Genomic DNA, 16,089 nt, shown 5'->3' with positions numbered 1-16,089 from the left:
CTTGAAAGTTTTAGATCTCGAAGGAAAAGAAAACTCGAGTTAAAACCCAAATCTTTGAAGGAGAGTTGGAGAGTTCGAATCAAGGCTCAGACCTTGAGGAAAAAGTAGGAAGTTTGAACCGAAACTCGAATCTCAAAGGAGAATTGGATAGAAATTGATGGAAGATTTGACAGAATTTGAGGAAAGATTGTGACCTGAGGGCTAACTGATCGGTCAGCCAAACACTAGCACGAGTGCTAGGCTTACCTGTATGAGTATTGAATTTTTCAAAAAAATGCCCCAGTGTAAGTACTGGGTTTTCTGATGGAGAATTGAAGAAAAAGGGGACACCGACATTCTTTAAGATACTTGAGATTTGATCGAGAATGATTTGTCGGCATTTTTAGGATTTTCCCTTATCCTGAAGGGGAAGTGGAATAGACATTTGATGAGAATTTTAGAAACGAATGATTCAGGTTTATCCCTTAACCTAAAAGGGAAGAAGAATAAAATTTATAAAAATGGAGAAGAAGAAAGGAAAGAAATTTTGAAAATTTATTTTGGAAAAGAATTCTCATAGGTAGCACTGTTGTTCCTATGAGGGGTTTCAGGATTATCCCTTTATCCTGAATTTAAGAAAATTTAATGAAGAGAAATTGATATAAATCTAGAAAATCAATAAAGATTGGCAAAACTTGTATTTATAGAAGAATCCTCATAGGTAGCGTTGTGGCTCCTACGAGGGGTCTCAGGATTATCCCTTATCCTGAATGGGAACACCTCGGACAACGAGGGTCAGGTTTATCCCTTATCCTGAGGGGAAAATAAGAATAAAGGAAATACCTCATGGGAAAGAGGCATCAGGTTTATCCCTTAACCTGAAAGGGTAAAGAAGAATAAAATAAAATTTTAATAGAATTCAGAAAAACTTGGTAAAAATTTGATAAATTTGATGTAAACTTGATAAAAATATGAACAAAATGAATGAAACTGATAAAGATATCAAATTTAACTGAAGATTTATAAGATTTGAGAAAAAGGAGTTTTCTGATCCTGCCTGCATATGGGATCTTGGAAGGAAAAAATGTTTATTTAACAGATATGTGAGACATCATTTTTGGGAAGAAAATTTATTTGTAAAAAGAACGATCAGCGTGAGATCTGATCCTTTAAAAAGGAGAATCATCATGAGAGATTATCATGAGGTTTGATTTCGAGGATAGTGGTTTTAAAAACTAGTTTTGAAAGAGAAAACAAACATGAGGTGATGATAAATGTTTTTCAAAACCTAATTTGGAGAAGGAAAAATCAACATGTTAGTTTATTTTAAAAGGGATTTAGATCAAAATATTTGAATCTTTTGAAGACTTTTGCAGAAATTTTATGATTTTGAAAATCCTCATAGGCAACATCATTTCTCTCATGATGGAGGAAAACAAATTTTTGAAAAATAGATGACAAGGATTAAAAAAATTTAAAAAATAGCAGGCAGGATCAAAAAGATTTTGAAGAAATCAGAAAGAAAAGGCAATACACCTGGGTTTTTAAAAAAAGGGAATTTTGAATAATATATACCCAGGGTTTTGGAAAATATAAGGAAGATATATATATATATATAATATCATATAATCACAGATATACAAGCAAGGATATACAAACAACACTCCCTAAAGCTGACTCTATATGCAATATTTGAAATAGCTGATAGGACCTTAATCCTAACTCTAAGATTTAGATCATCTGATTCCAATTAAGGTATGCCGATATACTCAAGCCGAAGCTCGAAGTACGTGGCATATAAGATATCTCTTCGGTTCTAAGGTAAAGGCTTCCCAACATCCTTGAGCACCAACCGATATACCTCGGACTATGGCCCTTAGGTACGTGGTAGGGGGGCGCGAACCCAAATAAGTGGTCTAGTTGTGAGGCTCTCTCCCGAACTATGGTTCCGTGAGACAACCCAGCAACGTGAAGACCGGGACAATATAGGCAGGGATGTTTTCAAAAACATGATCACATGCAGATAAAACCAGAAGGCTCTAATGCAAGTCCTAAAGAGATAGAATTTAAATGAAAAGAAGCATACACTTGCATACATTGTTTGCATTCAATCCCAAGAATTGAGGAGAGTTGTATTTAAAACCTAAGTGTAATGTGAACATGGATAATCTCCTCAATATGATCCTACCAAACCATACTTAGATCCTATATGCAATGATGTCAGCTTAGGACAGAGTCTAGGCTTCCTAAGGTTTGCATGAAAATATAGCTGACATATGTTAGAATAAAGACTTTGATTATATAAAAGCAAAGCAAAGGCATAGATTCAACCGGACAAAGGCAGGTCCCATCACGGTCGCCAAACCTGTGATCATCGCAAAAAAAATTCCTCTCTTGTGGTTTCTCTCTCTTCCTTCTCTTTCCCTTTTCTAACCTCTATTTTCCTCCTTTTTGAAGGGAGGAAAAATAAAAGAAAAGAAAGAGAGAAAAGAAAAGAAAGAAAGAAAAAGAGAAGAGGAACTATTTTGCGGGTTTTCACTTGACCTTGATTTGAAAAATATTTAGAAATTTTAACTCGCCTCCATTTTTGAAAATTTGCGGGAAAATTGGGAGACGGGATTCGCTCGTCGGTACGAGGTTCGACCGTTCCTGGCGCCTTTACCAGGGGTAATCGGACCAAGGATCGAATCTATACCTTTTGCTTTGCCTAAATATAATCTAATAATTTATCCTAACTCTAAATGCACAAAGAATCATGCTTGTGCAATGCAAGAATGTATGCTCTTTTGAAAAGAATGTTTTGGAAATTTCCAAGTATTTCTGAGATAGACTTGGTGAAGAAATGATTTTCTAAATAATCGAATTTAACTTAGAACTTGAGATAGATCAGAGGAGTTCTAAGTTTTGAAGTAAATCAGGATTGGAAGAATAAGTGAGAAAGAATGACTTGAAGCTTTAGAACGAAAAGAAATGAAGTTTCAAAGTAAAAAATGGACTTTTGAATTTGAATTTGAATTTAGGAAAAGAAATGAATACTTGAGATGGAATTGAATTTGGATTTTTTTTTTTAAGTTTGGAATGGATCGGAGATAATCAAATAGTATTTAAGAATAGAAATGGATTTAGGGAGTTTAGATGGGATCTGAAAAATGGAATTGGATTTGAAATCTAGAATTGGGAATGGAATTGGATCTAAAGATGGATTTAAGGTCTGAGATCTGATATAAAATTGGGTTCTGGATCCTAAGATGGATTTGGATTTGAAGTCTGAGATCCGAATGTAGAATTGGGTTGGGGATACTAAGATGGATTTGGATCTGAAGTCTGAGATCCGAATGTAGAATTGGGTTCTGGATCCTAGAATGGAGTGGATCTGAAATCTGAGATCCAAATATAGAGTTGGGCTCTGTATCCTAAAGGGGAATTGGATCTGAAGCCTGAGATCCGATATGAATGTTGAATCTTGGTTCCTAGAATGGGTTTTGGATCTGAATTTGAGATCCAAAAAGTGGGGATTTATACTTGGAAATCTGGATCCAAGTTGGATTTAGGATCTAACTTTGGATTTGGAATTCCAAAATTTGATTTGAGAATTTTGAACTTGGAATATGAATTTCAAAGTCAAATTGGACTTTGATTTCGAAGTTTGAATCTGGAATTTAGAAGATGAATCAAGAATTTCCAAGTTTGAATTGAATTTGGAAAATGAAATTTAGAAATTGAATCTTGAATATACAAATGAATCCCAAAGTCAATTTAGACCTTGGATTTGAAGTTTGAATTTGAAATTTAGAAAAATGAATCAAGAATCTCAAAGTTAAATTGAACTTTGAGTTTGATTGGAGTTTTTGAAAATGAATTTGAAATTTCAAAGTCAATTTGAACTTTGAAATCTGATTTGAATTTGAATATATAAAAATGAATTTGAAATCTCAAAGTTGAATTGAACTTTGAGATTGAAAATAGAATTTCGAAAAATGAAAGGATGAATTGGATTTGATAAGGATTGAAGATAGATTGAGGAAGATATTTACATTACTTGGAGTTTTGAAAAAAAAGGAATTTTGGAAAATATGATGTAGTTCTATCCTAAGTGATGAATGAATTTGAATTTTTGAAATTGGATTTTGAAAAGTTATTCAATTCTTTTAAATGAATTAAAATAAGATTGAAGATATAATACATTCTTGACTGTGGTCATTGAATGTATTATATAATAATCTATATTTAAGTTCAGGTGAAGAATGAAACACATTTGGTGCTTTTATAGAATTTAAAATGAAATTAACTCTCAATATACCCTGACTATGGCCATTGGTATATATTTTGAATTAATTTTAAGTTAAATTCTGATAAAAGAAGAAAATATTTAAGGAAAATATGATGAATTTTGAAAACGGATCCAGTGTGGATCCAATGTTATTTTGTAAAAGATAAAAATACTAAGTTTTGTCCACACCCTGACTATGGTCATTGATGTGGATCATCAACTTAGGATTAATTTATCTCTTACAAAATGGTGCACGTGCCATTCGTGTTTCACCATTTGTGAGAATTTGAGAAATAAATATAAAGATGCATGAAAACAAGCAATTCATGATATTTACAATGCTCATTCATTCTAATCTAGAACTTGGAAATGTAAAGAATCTTCATTGATCAACTAGCTATTTACAGATTTCACTAGGTTTGAAATTACAAAGCTTCTAATTACCAAAGGAAATAAATATATCTCACTGATTTCCTGCAAAATGTCAAGTTAGCAATATCCAAATATAGAAAGGACACATCATGCTAAGATACGCACCTATCTAAGGGCTAACTAAGTATAGGCACATTTGGAATGCATGAATGACATCCTAGCTCTATGAGAAATTGGGTATAACCACATATACCAAACCAATAGGAGAGTTATATATTATGATGCCCATGATAGTGTTAAGGCCTATTATGTAAATGCCAAGGACAGAACATATACTAGAACCAGTGTTAATATGTGTCATAAAAAGGCTGAAATTGCTGTTATATAGACTTGGTAAGGCAATATTCAGGAAAACATTAAGGAAAAATCAGACATTTTATAGTCAAGACGACCAGCAATTAGAAAGAGGATTTGGAGTTAATACCCAACAGTAGACGGAGACACACATCAACACTTAGTTAAACTTAGTTTCAAGACTTAGATGTAAAATTCAAAGGAAACACAACAGCTATAACACTCTATTTTGACACACTATTCTAAACATAATGCTAACTATATACACTGCACTGCCTAATACATAGCTAACATAGACTAACCATGTGATGTCCTGATCCAAATGAGATGCTCATGCTAATCATTAGGCCAATTCACGCGAACTTTTTAATGCTCATGTCATCCGATCTTTGTTGCTATCCCCTTTCATTATCTGACCAGCTTGACCTAACGGACTAATGACAGACTGCTAACTCATACAATGTTTAATACACATGCTAACTCATGCTGCTGACACACTATTTTGCTATTTTAACATACTACGCAATGTTAACATACTTTGACAAGAAGCTTACATGCCTTAACTATCAACTAATACTGCTTATGGTAACTGGTGGGTTAACTAATTCTTTATACGGACTGACTAACACCCCAATCCAAATAAGTAATGTGCGCTAACTCACATCCTAATGTTAATTCACCTAATGTTGTCACACTGTTTTGCACAGTGTCCCTTATATAAACAAAGATTGACACATGCCTATACTGTTGAATAAAATCTCAGTGCTACAATTCAAGTCCTGTTAAATCTCGATGCTAATTCAAAGGGGCTTTCACACATACTTTTGGGGATAATTTACAGTGAGGTCGCATCATGATCGCCAAATGAAAAGGAGTTTTTAATCAAATGGAAAAGTTGCACCATAAGCATCTGTAACTACAACCTAGAGTTCAAATAAAATGGTCTGAATCCAAAGATGACACAGTAACATATTATGAATGCTGGAACTTTAATATCAAATGCATATCAGTATATACAGATTCGAGATAATAATAATGATAATGAAAAAAAAAAAAGGAACTACTGAAACATGTCAAAAAAAAGTGCAAACTTACCTGATCGGAGTATGGATGGACCATTGGACCTGAATTTGCAATCATCGCTCAAAGGTGACTATGACCTCCTATGATCCAACCATGGAAGTCCATGGCAGGCTTTGGAGATGATTTCTGATCGGATTTACAGTTACTGCTAACTCAACCGAACTTCGATAAACCCTGCAGCAATTTAATAATCAGTAACAGCCACCAATCTAGATGATGTTGGGAAGAGAGCATGCAGCAATGATAGAGAGATGACACCGAACAGTTAAGGGAATATGAGTGATAGAGTCTGGTATAAATGAAGCTACGAGAGACAGAAGGATGAGTGTGAGTGCAAGCTAAAGAGGAAAGTGGTGTTGAAGAAAAACTTACCACATTCTCACTGTTTTATATACTTTGACTAACGACTGAAAAAGGCAGAACGAATACTTGCTGCAACATATTTAGGAGTTTCTGACCATAAGTCACAACCTTCTGACAATACATAATGGCCATGTCACTTACCTTTTGCCCTTGCAGTTCAAACAAGTTGTTCTCATGCCTTGCAGCACATGGCATTCAATTTCTGGTTGATTGTCCCCCATAACTTTGAAGCAACCATGTACAGGGCACATGTAGCTAAGCATCATTGTAAGGTTTCTGATGATGAATGGAACCATCCTCTTTGTTGTCTAATACATGAACCACAAGAGGTCCCTTAAGCTTTAAGGCAAATAAAATTCCTACTTCCAACTTTTAGCAGGTAGATTCTGATGAAGTTAAGCCACTGATTCCTATAACAGCATATCAAAGATGGCTTCTACATGACATTTTCAAAGTGGTTCTTAGCAACGGCTAATTAATAAACCTTTAAATCTGCTTTAACAACATGTCATTTTGCACATGACAAAACGATTTCTGCAAACTAAATTTTGTGGGATAATCGCATCTGCAACTGATTGCCAGTAAAAACATAGGTGACACCAAAACGGATTTTACTACAGAATTTGATAGATTCAAAAATAAGAAAAGCATGGGCTGCTATGGCTTTTGGTGAGGGTTGGTTGTAACATACAACGAATAGATGATGGATATACAAGTGTAGATGCCAAGAAGTTGTGATTGATGGTTTTGATGTGAGATGGGTGAGGATGACTGGTTTGAGTGACGCTGGTGTTTCTGTGCCACAAGGTTATGATTGGGACTGGAAATGTATCAACAAAGAAGATGCAGGTTATCTGCAACTGTAGACAATGCTAAAGCAGCAAGACAAACCACAGTGTCCCAAATAAGTCCAATGCTCATAAGGCCTTTAAAATGGAGAAGTATTGAGGAAAAAAATAGCTCCTAATGCTTAAAATTAATTTAAGGGATCAATTTCAAAGGGGGGAACAATGTTTTTCAAACCAACAACAGGAGATCTAAGCCAACATCTTTATAAAATTTATCTGGTTTACAGGACTATCATATATATATATATATATATATATATATATATATATGTATATATATATATATGTATTAGGCATGGGAAACCACAATACAAAATTATGTGAAAATAGGAAAATCTACTGGAGGTGATTATAATGTCATAGAAAGGCAAAATATCCCCATCATGCCATGTACAAGGAGCAGACTTTATCTAAATCACCAATTTAAGGCACCATCTTGAATATACTATAGATAACAGAACATAAACTAAGCAACTCACAACAATGTGGGCATGAATACAGTGGTACGATATATATGCTGAGGATGAATGTAAGAATTGAGTGACTACAACAATGGTATTTGTGAAGGAGGGGTTTGGGAAAAGCATACAAGTGCTAGGGGTATTATATTAGTGTAGGTGCTTCAACAGTGAAGGGAAGGTGAAACTGTCAGGAGAATGAAGTGGAGTGTTGTGACAAGATTGTGAAGAGCATACTGTGTAAGTATCTAACGACATGTCATATACATACTGAAAATATGATGAAAGAAAAATGCAAAACAGGTGTTAACATAGATGCAGGTGGGAATGCTAAAGAGAGGGTGCTGATAAAATGATGCCAAGAAAATCTATCTTTCATTTACATGATTGACCGAAAATTCAGTACTAGCTCCTGTGAATTGATCAAAAATGAAAATTACCTGCGAAGACCTCATCTGTATCATCCTCTGTGATGAAAACTCGCCACAAACCTTTTCTGTAATAGATCCAGATTTTTTTTTTATATATATTCCTTTCTTAAGCAGATAATTCAATATGCCTACAGGATTTTCTAATTTTCAACTAGATTATAAAATGCAAGGTGAGATGAACTTTCATAAGGTATGAATAGATGAATAGCCTTCCGGTGCCATAAGCTTGAATTGGAGGGCTGAATTGTGGTATCTTTCTGCAAGTGACCTTCAAACGAAAAGAAATCCAGCTTCAAGCCATTACCTCATCTGATGAAGTTGAATTCAATAGCCTGGAGATACTGGGCCCAAGAATCTCAAGGTGGGCATTTCACGATTCCCTATCATCGCCGGTTCATATGAGAGGTGCCAGGGTCTCCCTAAGTATTGTGATCTATCTCTTTCAAAAATTGGGTATACAATGATACCCATTGTCTTTGTGGTAGCAAATTCACTGAAAAGGCTAAGTCAACACTGAAGATTTGACTCTGAGAGATGGAATTATGTATCACGATTCTCTCCAGACATTCTTTTGCAATTTCAGCACGTCCTTTTCTTTTTGGGCCCTGAAAATTGCTTCTGTATCAAGAATCATTCAAATTCAGCACACCGACTGCCTTCCAGATTTTCGCAACTAGCATCTGGTTCCTTTGTTGGGCTTTTCCCCATCTTCGGTAATCTTTCATCATCAGATTTTACCTCTCTTCTGCCTTCCTGTTGAGGATGGGCAGGGGCGTAGGTGAATATTAATACAAAGGGAATCATACGTAGGGATCCGAGATGTAGTTGAATCATACTACAATATGACATGGATGCATCGATCTACTACACAAAATATGCATATAATGGTGGAGAGTGAAAGAGTGATATGCGAATACAATGGAATTGCGATAGCAACGCAGGAAAATACAGAAGCAAACGAGAATGATGCAACGTATTGCGGAGCAGAGAATGAATTATAAGCAAAGTAAAGATCGAAGTTATCAGAAAATTGAAACAAAATATTAGCCAGTTGTCGAAAATGGGATCAAAAGTTCAGATATAAACAGGAAATCGTAATAAAAAAAATGATAACAAAAATCAAAATAAACTGCAGATTGAAATATACAAAAAACATAAAATACAAAAGATGATAAAAAGAAACCATGTTGGAACGAAGATATTCCATTACTGTAGCGATAGGGGGATCGGTCCTGCTATATGCAGGTTGATCCCCTCTTTTTGCCTTGTGATTAATATAAAAAAAAAAAGCAGATTAAAAGGAAGAGATAAAAGAAAGAACAAGATGCAAATAATCGAAGAAAAGAGCAACGATCACTTATCTGAGATTGCCTTCCGCCTTTGCTTGAAAAGGAGAAACATCAGTAGAAAATGCAAAGAAGAGATGAAGACAATGAAGGGAATCGTTGAAGGAGAGCAGAGGGAGGAAGGAAGGGGTGCGATCCTAGGGTGAGGTGCGGGGATGATACGCGGTTTTGAAGGAGGAGATGTTGTGGTAGGGTGAAAACGGGTCGAGAAGAGGAAGAAGAGAGGTAATGGTGGGGTGATAACGGATGGAGTTTAGGGTGTTCTGTGTGCCTCTTTTAAATGGGAAAAAGGAGGATGCAGTTGAAGATGGGGGGCTGGAGAGGCTGAGAATGGAGATTTTTCCGCGATGGACGAAGGCGGAGAGAAGGAGAGGAAGAAAGCTCGATGGTGATCGGGCGGCTGAGCAGGAGGGTTCAGAAAGGGACTGGAAAGGATCCCTCTAGAAGGAGGGTTTGCGAAAGAGGCGCCCTCTCTCTTTTCTCAAAAAAAAAAAAAACCCTAAAAACTGATCTTCAAAAGAGCCCCTTTTATTTTTGGGATTTTACAAAAGAGGGGGTTTTTAACAAACATGTTTTCATAATACTTGATTTTCAAAAGGTTTTTGTAAAAGAATGGTTTTTTAAAAGTGGTTTTTTTCAAAACCAATTTTTTTGTTTCTTTTCTATTTGTATTTTCATTTTTTTGTATTTTTTGAAATAAAATCTAAGATTTTTGCGAGAAAACTAATTTTTTTGTATTTTTCTGAGAAATATTTACAAAAGTGTTCTTCTGAGAATTTCAGACCATTTCGGGGAAATTTCTTCAGAAGGGTGGGTTTGGACCCAGGTTTTGAGAAAATGTTCGAGTTTTGACACTCGAATCGAGAAATACAACGTGATGGATCCAAACGGATGTCGGGTGGACTGTCCGAGCTATTTAAAAACTATTTTTGGTATTTTCTATAATTTTAATTTAAAATTTGGACAATGAGACTCAGATTTGGATCTGGATAATGGATCCAGATCCGAAATCAATTTAAATATATAAAACGAATTTAATTTCAGTAAGGCTTGAGAAATGAACTGAAATTTAGATTTAAAAATGACTCATTTTGCTAAAAAATGAATTTAGGGGCAAGAAGGGAATGCTTAAAAGATTTTGAAAAATTTGGGGTGTTCACAGATGCCTCTCTTTACTACTAAGCCGGTTAAAAGCTGAGCTTAGTGGCAAAGAAAACACTCCAAATTTTGAAAAATGCCCCAGTCAGCAGATCTGAACTGGGTGTGGAAGAATTATGGCTTTTCAGGCTTAAAGTCTTGTCCTGAATGGCTTGGGGGGACGAAATCCTCGACAATGATATGACTGAATGATAGAGATGAGGAAATCGTGTTGGAACTTTGGGTGAAGATCTCGAAATGATGAAAGATAGGGAATTTAGATCAAGTCTCGTGGGTGAGACTAGATCAGCCTTGTGGAATGACTCTAATTTTAGCCCTTAACCTGGATGGGACGAAGATATATCAAGATAACCTGAATGGGGAAAGGAAATATGCGAGGACCTTGATGGGACATTTATGAGAGAATGCCTCGCGAGATGAAGTTCAAGTATGACCCTGTCCTGGATATATATACAAAGCATGGATTCCTCGATAGGAAGAATCATGATGGGACTGAAGGAAAACACCTCGTCGACACGAGGGATACTCATTGGAACGAGACTCAGGTTTAACCCAAACCTGAAAAAGGACGACCATAGGGAATCCTCGAGTGAAGAGACCAGAATGGGACCTTCGGAGTTTGGACGAACAAATCCGAAAGGAGTTTGCGAAAGGAGGAAGATGGAATTACCTGAAGCTTTGAAAAAGGGATGATCTTGGACGTCTCATTGCTGAGACTAAATCAACTTTTGAATTTAATGACCTCTCGCAGGGAGTACAGGTTTGACCCTTAGTCTGAGTGGGAACAACCATACGGAATTCTCGAAACCGTGATGGGACAGGAGAGATACTTCAACTAAATGGGGTAACTCTTCTGGAATCTGAGAGATGGAAAATAAGGAGATGTGAGACAAAAATGAGTGAGGAATAAGGTAACAGGAGGCGAATCTTTCGATGGGGTGAAAGATGAATAAGGCGAACCTTTTATCAAGGAGACGAATCTCTTGACAAGACAAAAAAGATGGAAGAGGGCAAATTCTTTGGACAGGAGAAGGTGAAAGCAAAATATGAAGATGGCGACGAAGATGGCAATAGTAAGGAGAAGGCGAAATGTGAAATATGAAGAAGGCAATCTTTTTAACAAGGAGAAGGCAAAAGTGAAATATGAAGAAGGCAATCCTTTTGGCAAGGAGAAGGCAAAAGTGAAATATGAAGAAGGCAATCCTTTTAACGAGGAGAAGGCAAAATGTGAAATATGAAGAAGGCAATCCTTTTAACGAGGAGAAGGCAAAATGTGAAATATGAAGAAGGCAATCTTTTTGGTAAGGAGAAGGCAAATGTGAAATATGAAGAAGGTAATCCTTTTGGCAAGGAGAAGGCAAAAGTGAAATATGAAGAAGGCAATCCTTTTAACGAGGAGAAGGCAAAATGTGAAATATGAAGAAGGCAATCTTTTTGGTAAGGAGAAGGCAAATGTGAAATATGAAGAAGGCAATCCTTTTGGCAAGGAGAAGGCAAATCTTTTGATCAAGGCAAGAAGATGAATAAGGCAATTTTTTTATCAAGGAGAAGGCGAGTCTCTCGACAAAGCAAAAGACGGAGAGGGCGATCCTTTTATCACGGAGAAGGCAAGTCTCTCGACAAAGCGAAAGACGGGGAAGGCAATCCTTTTATCAAGGAGAAGGCAAGTCTCTCGACAAAGCGAAAGACGGGGAAGGCAATCCTTTTATCAAGGAGAAGGTGAGTCTCTCGACAAAGCGAAAGACTAGGAAGGCACTCCTTTTTAGAAAATGAGAAGGCAAGTCTCTCGACAAAGCGAAAGAGGAGGAAGGCAATCCTTTTTAAAAAAGCAGAAGGCGAGTATCTCGACAAAGCGAAAGACGAGGAAGGCAATCCTTTTTAGAAAAGAAGAAGGCAATTCTCTCGACAAAACGAAAGATGGAGAAGGCAAGTCTCTCGACAAAGCGAAAGATGGAGAAGGCAAGTCTCTCGACAAAGCGAAAGACGGAGAAGGCAAGTCTTTCGACAAAGCGAAAGACGGAGAAGGCAATCCTTTTATCAAGGAGAAGGCGAGTCTCTCGACAAAGCAAAAGACGAAGAAGGCAATCCTTTTATCAAGGAGAAGGCGAGTCTCTCGACAAAGCAAAAGACGGGAAGGCAATCCTTTTTAGAAAAGGAGAAGGCGAGTCTTTCGACAAAGCGAAAGACGAGAAGGGCAATCCTTTTTAGAAAAGGAGAAGGCGAGTCTTTCGACAAAGCGAAAGACGAAGAAGGCAATCCTTTTTTTTAAAAAAAGGAGAAGGCAAGTCTCTCGACAAAGCGAAAGACGAAGAAGGCAATCCTTTTTAGAAAAGGAGAAGGCAAGTCTCTCGACAAAGCGAAAGACGAAGAAGGCAATCCTTTTTAGAAAAGGAGAAGGCAAGTCTCTCGACAAAGCAAAAGACGAAGAAGGCAACTCTTATAAAAGAGGGGAGGCAACTCTTTCGACTATGCAAAAGAAGGAAAAGGCAACACCAAAATATATCAAAACAGATGTCAAGTTCTTATTTCTTATCAGGAAAGCTGGAAAATATTGCCAAAATGATAAAAATTTATAGTTGTTTCAAGGTAATTGAAGGTAAGTATTTTTTTTTGAAAGACGTTCCCTCTTCTACTTAGAGTATTACCCCCAACTGGGTTAACCCTATAGAATCCAGATTCAAAGTCAAATTTAGTTGTTGGTCTTCTTCAAGGATGCTATCAATTTCCTTGGTATGAAAGGAGAGGAGATATTCTTAGCTTCATAAAAGCAATTAAATGAAAGGATATTGATAGAAGAATTTCACACAGGTAAAGAAGATTCTTTGCAGTTTGGGCAGTTTGATATCCTGGGCATTTTTCCATGATGATCTTTTTGCACTCTTTTGAGTCATGGGGCTTTTTTGGTCTTTTTACCTCATCCTTTATTTTGGAGATGTACTGACTTTTCTCTCTTTTTCAGGGAAGGGTACGTCACAAACTCCTTAACCTTGGAGATGCTCTGATCCGTCATTTTCTCAGGGATCATATATGGTGGTATTGGCTCAAAGGTTTTTAGATGATAGCTGGAATCAAATATCTTTTAGGGTTTGTCGGTAGGTCCATCACATTCGCCTTCATCTCGACGGTGATCTGAACTTTCCCTGGAAGGATCCTTCACAAACTCCTTCATCTCGGTAGATGATCCAAATCTTCTTTGGCCCCGGGGGTCTACTCGCTTAATTCGCCTTCATCTTGACGACAATTGAGAGATCCCTTTTGCGGATATTTGATTTGCAGTTTAGCTGTCTTAAGGAGACATGAGTTGGGTAGGTTCTTTTCAGACTGCCCAGGATATTTCCACTGTCTCACTGCCAAAGAATAATCTTTAAGAATGTACCATAGCTATGATCAATATCAGCTCGTTTATGACTTTTCAGCATCTTTGAATATTTCCTTTACCGATCATGTCGAAGATTTTTCTTCATCCTCTTGGTTGACCAACAGAAAATTTGGAATTTGAGCCTTTCTTCACAAAAGTTTCACCCTTTTGGAAGGAATACTAAGGAGATTTGAGGAAATTCTTTATGTAATAAAAGTTTGAGATCAACAACTATTTTATGGCAATTTGGCAAGATATTCCTGAAATCCTTGATGACGAAACCTTTGCTTAACATCGAATTTTGATAATATCAGTGGGATTCTGGGGAAGAATCCAACATGAGGTTGAATTCTGAAGGTAAATGTGAATTTAAAGTTCGGAAGGTAAGCTTGATATAAAACTGGGTTTTGAAGGTAAGCCTTTGAAAAAGTATCTGAATCAGGACTCGGATTCTGCAAGGAAAACAGGTAAATTCGAGTTAAAACTCGAGTTTTCAAAGGAAAACTGGAAGGTTCGAGTCGGGGCTCGAATCTCAAAGGGAAGCTTGAAAATTTATTGAAGGCAAAAAAAAACTCAAGATAAAACTCAAATTTTCGGAGGAAAGCAGAAAGTTTCTAGTCAGGGCTCGAATCTCAAAGAAAAACTTGACAGTTCATTTATTGAAGGCAAAAAAACTTGAGACAAAACTCAAATTTTCGTAGGAAAAATTCGAGTCAGGGCTCGAATCAAAACTTTGAAGGTTTATTTAATGAAGGCAAGAAAACTCGAGATAAAACCCAAATTTTCGAAGGAAAACAGGAAAATTCGAGTCAGAGCTCAAATCTTGAAGGAAAACTTGGAAGTTTAGATTTTTTTAAAGGAAAGAAGACTCAAGCTAAGACCCAAATCTTCAAAGGAAAGCTGGAAAATTCGAGTCAATGCTCGAATCTGAAAGGAAAACTTGAAAGTTTTATTTATTGAAGGAAAGAAGACTCAAAACTCAATTTTTCAAAGGAAAACCGGAAAGTTCGAGTCAGGGCTCGAATCTCAAAGGAAAACTTGAAAGTTTTAGATCTCGAAGGAAAAGAAAACTCGAGTTAAAACCCAAATCTTTGAAGGAGAGTTGGAGAGTTCGAGTCAAGGCTCAGACCTTGAGGAAAAAGTAGGAAGTTTGAACCGAAACTCGAATCTCAAAGGAGAATTGGATAGAAATTGATGGAAGATTTGACAGAATTTGAGGAAAGATTGTGACCTGAGGGCTAACTGATCGGTCAGCCAAACACTAGCACGAGTGCTAGGCTTACCTGTATGAGTATTGAATTTTTCAAAAAAATGCCCCAGTGTAAGTACTGGGTTTTCTGATGGAGAATTGAAGAAAAAGGGGACACCGACATTCTTTAAGATACTTGAGATTTGATCGAGAATGATTTGTCGGCATTTTTAGGATTTTCCCTTATCCTGAAGGGGAAGTGGAATAGACATTTGATGAGAATTTTAGAAACGAATGATTCAGGTTTATCCCTTAACCTAAAAGGGAAGAAGAATAAAATTTATAAAAATGGAGAAGAAGAAAGGAAAGAAATTTTGAAAATTTATTTTGGAAAAGAATTCTCATAGGTAGCACTGTTGTTCCTATGAGGGGTTTCAGGATTATCCCTTTATCCTGAATTTAAGAAAATTTAATGAAGAGAAATTGATATAAATCTAGAAAATCAATAAAGATTGGCAAAACTTGTATTTATAGAAGAATCCTCATAGGTAGCGTTGTGGCTCCTACGAGGGGTCTCAGGATTATCCCTTATCCTGAATGGGAACACCTCGGACAACGAGGGTCAGGTTTATCCCTTATCCTGAGGGGAAAATAAGAATAAAGGAAATACCTCATGGGAAAGAGGCATCAGGTTTATCCCTTAACCTGAAAGGGTAAAGAAGAATAAAATAAAATTTTAATAGAATTGAGAAAAACTTGGTAAAAATTTGATAAATTTGATGTAAACTTGATAAAAATATGAACAAAATGAATGAAACTGATAAAGATATCAAATTTAACTGAAGATTTATAAGATTTGAGAAAAAGGAGTTTTCTGATC

Source organism: Nuphar pumila, chromosome 9 (genome assembly GCF_984573655.1).
Source record: "Nuphar pumila chromosome 9, dmNupPumi1.hap1.1, whole genome shotgun sequence".
NCBI classification, from domain to species: Eukaryota; Viridiplantae; Streptophyta; class Magnoliopsida; order Nymphaeales; family Nymphaeaceae; genus Nuphar; species Nuphar pumila.
Note: the sequence above shows the minus strand (reverse complement) of the source record.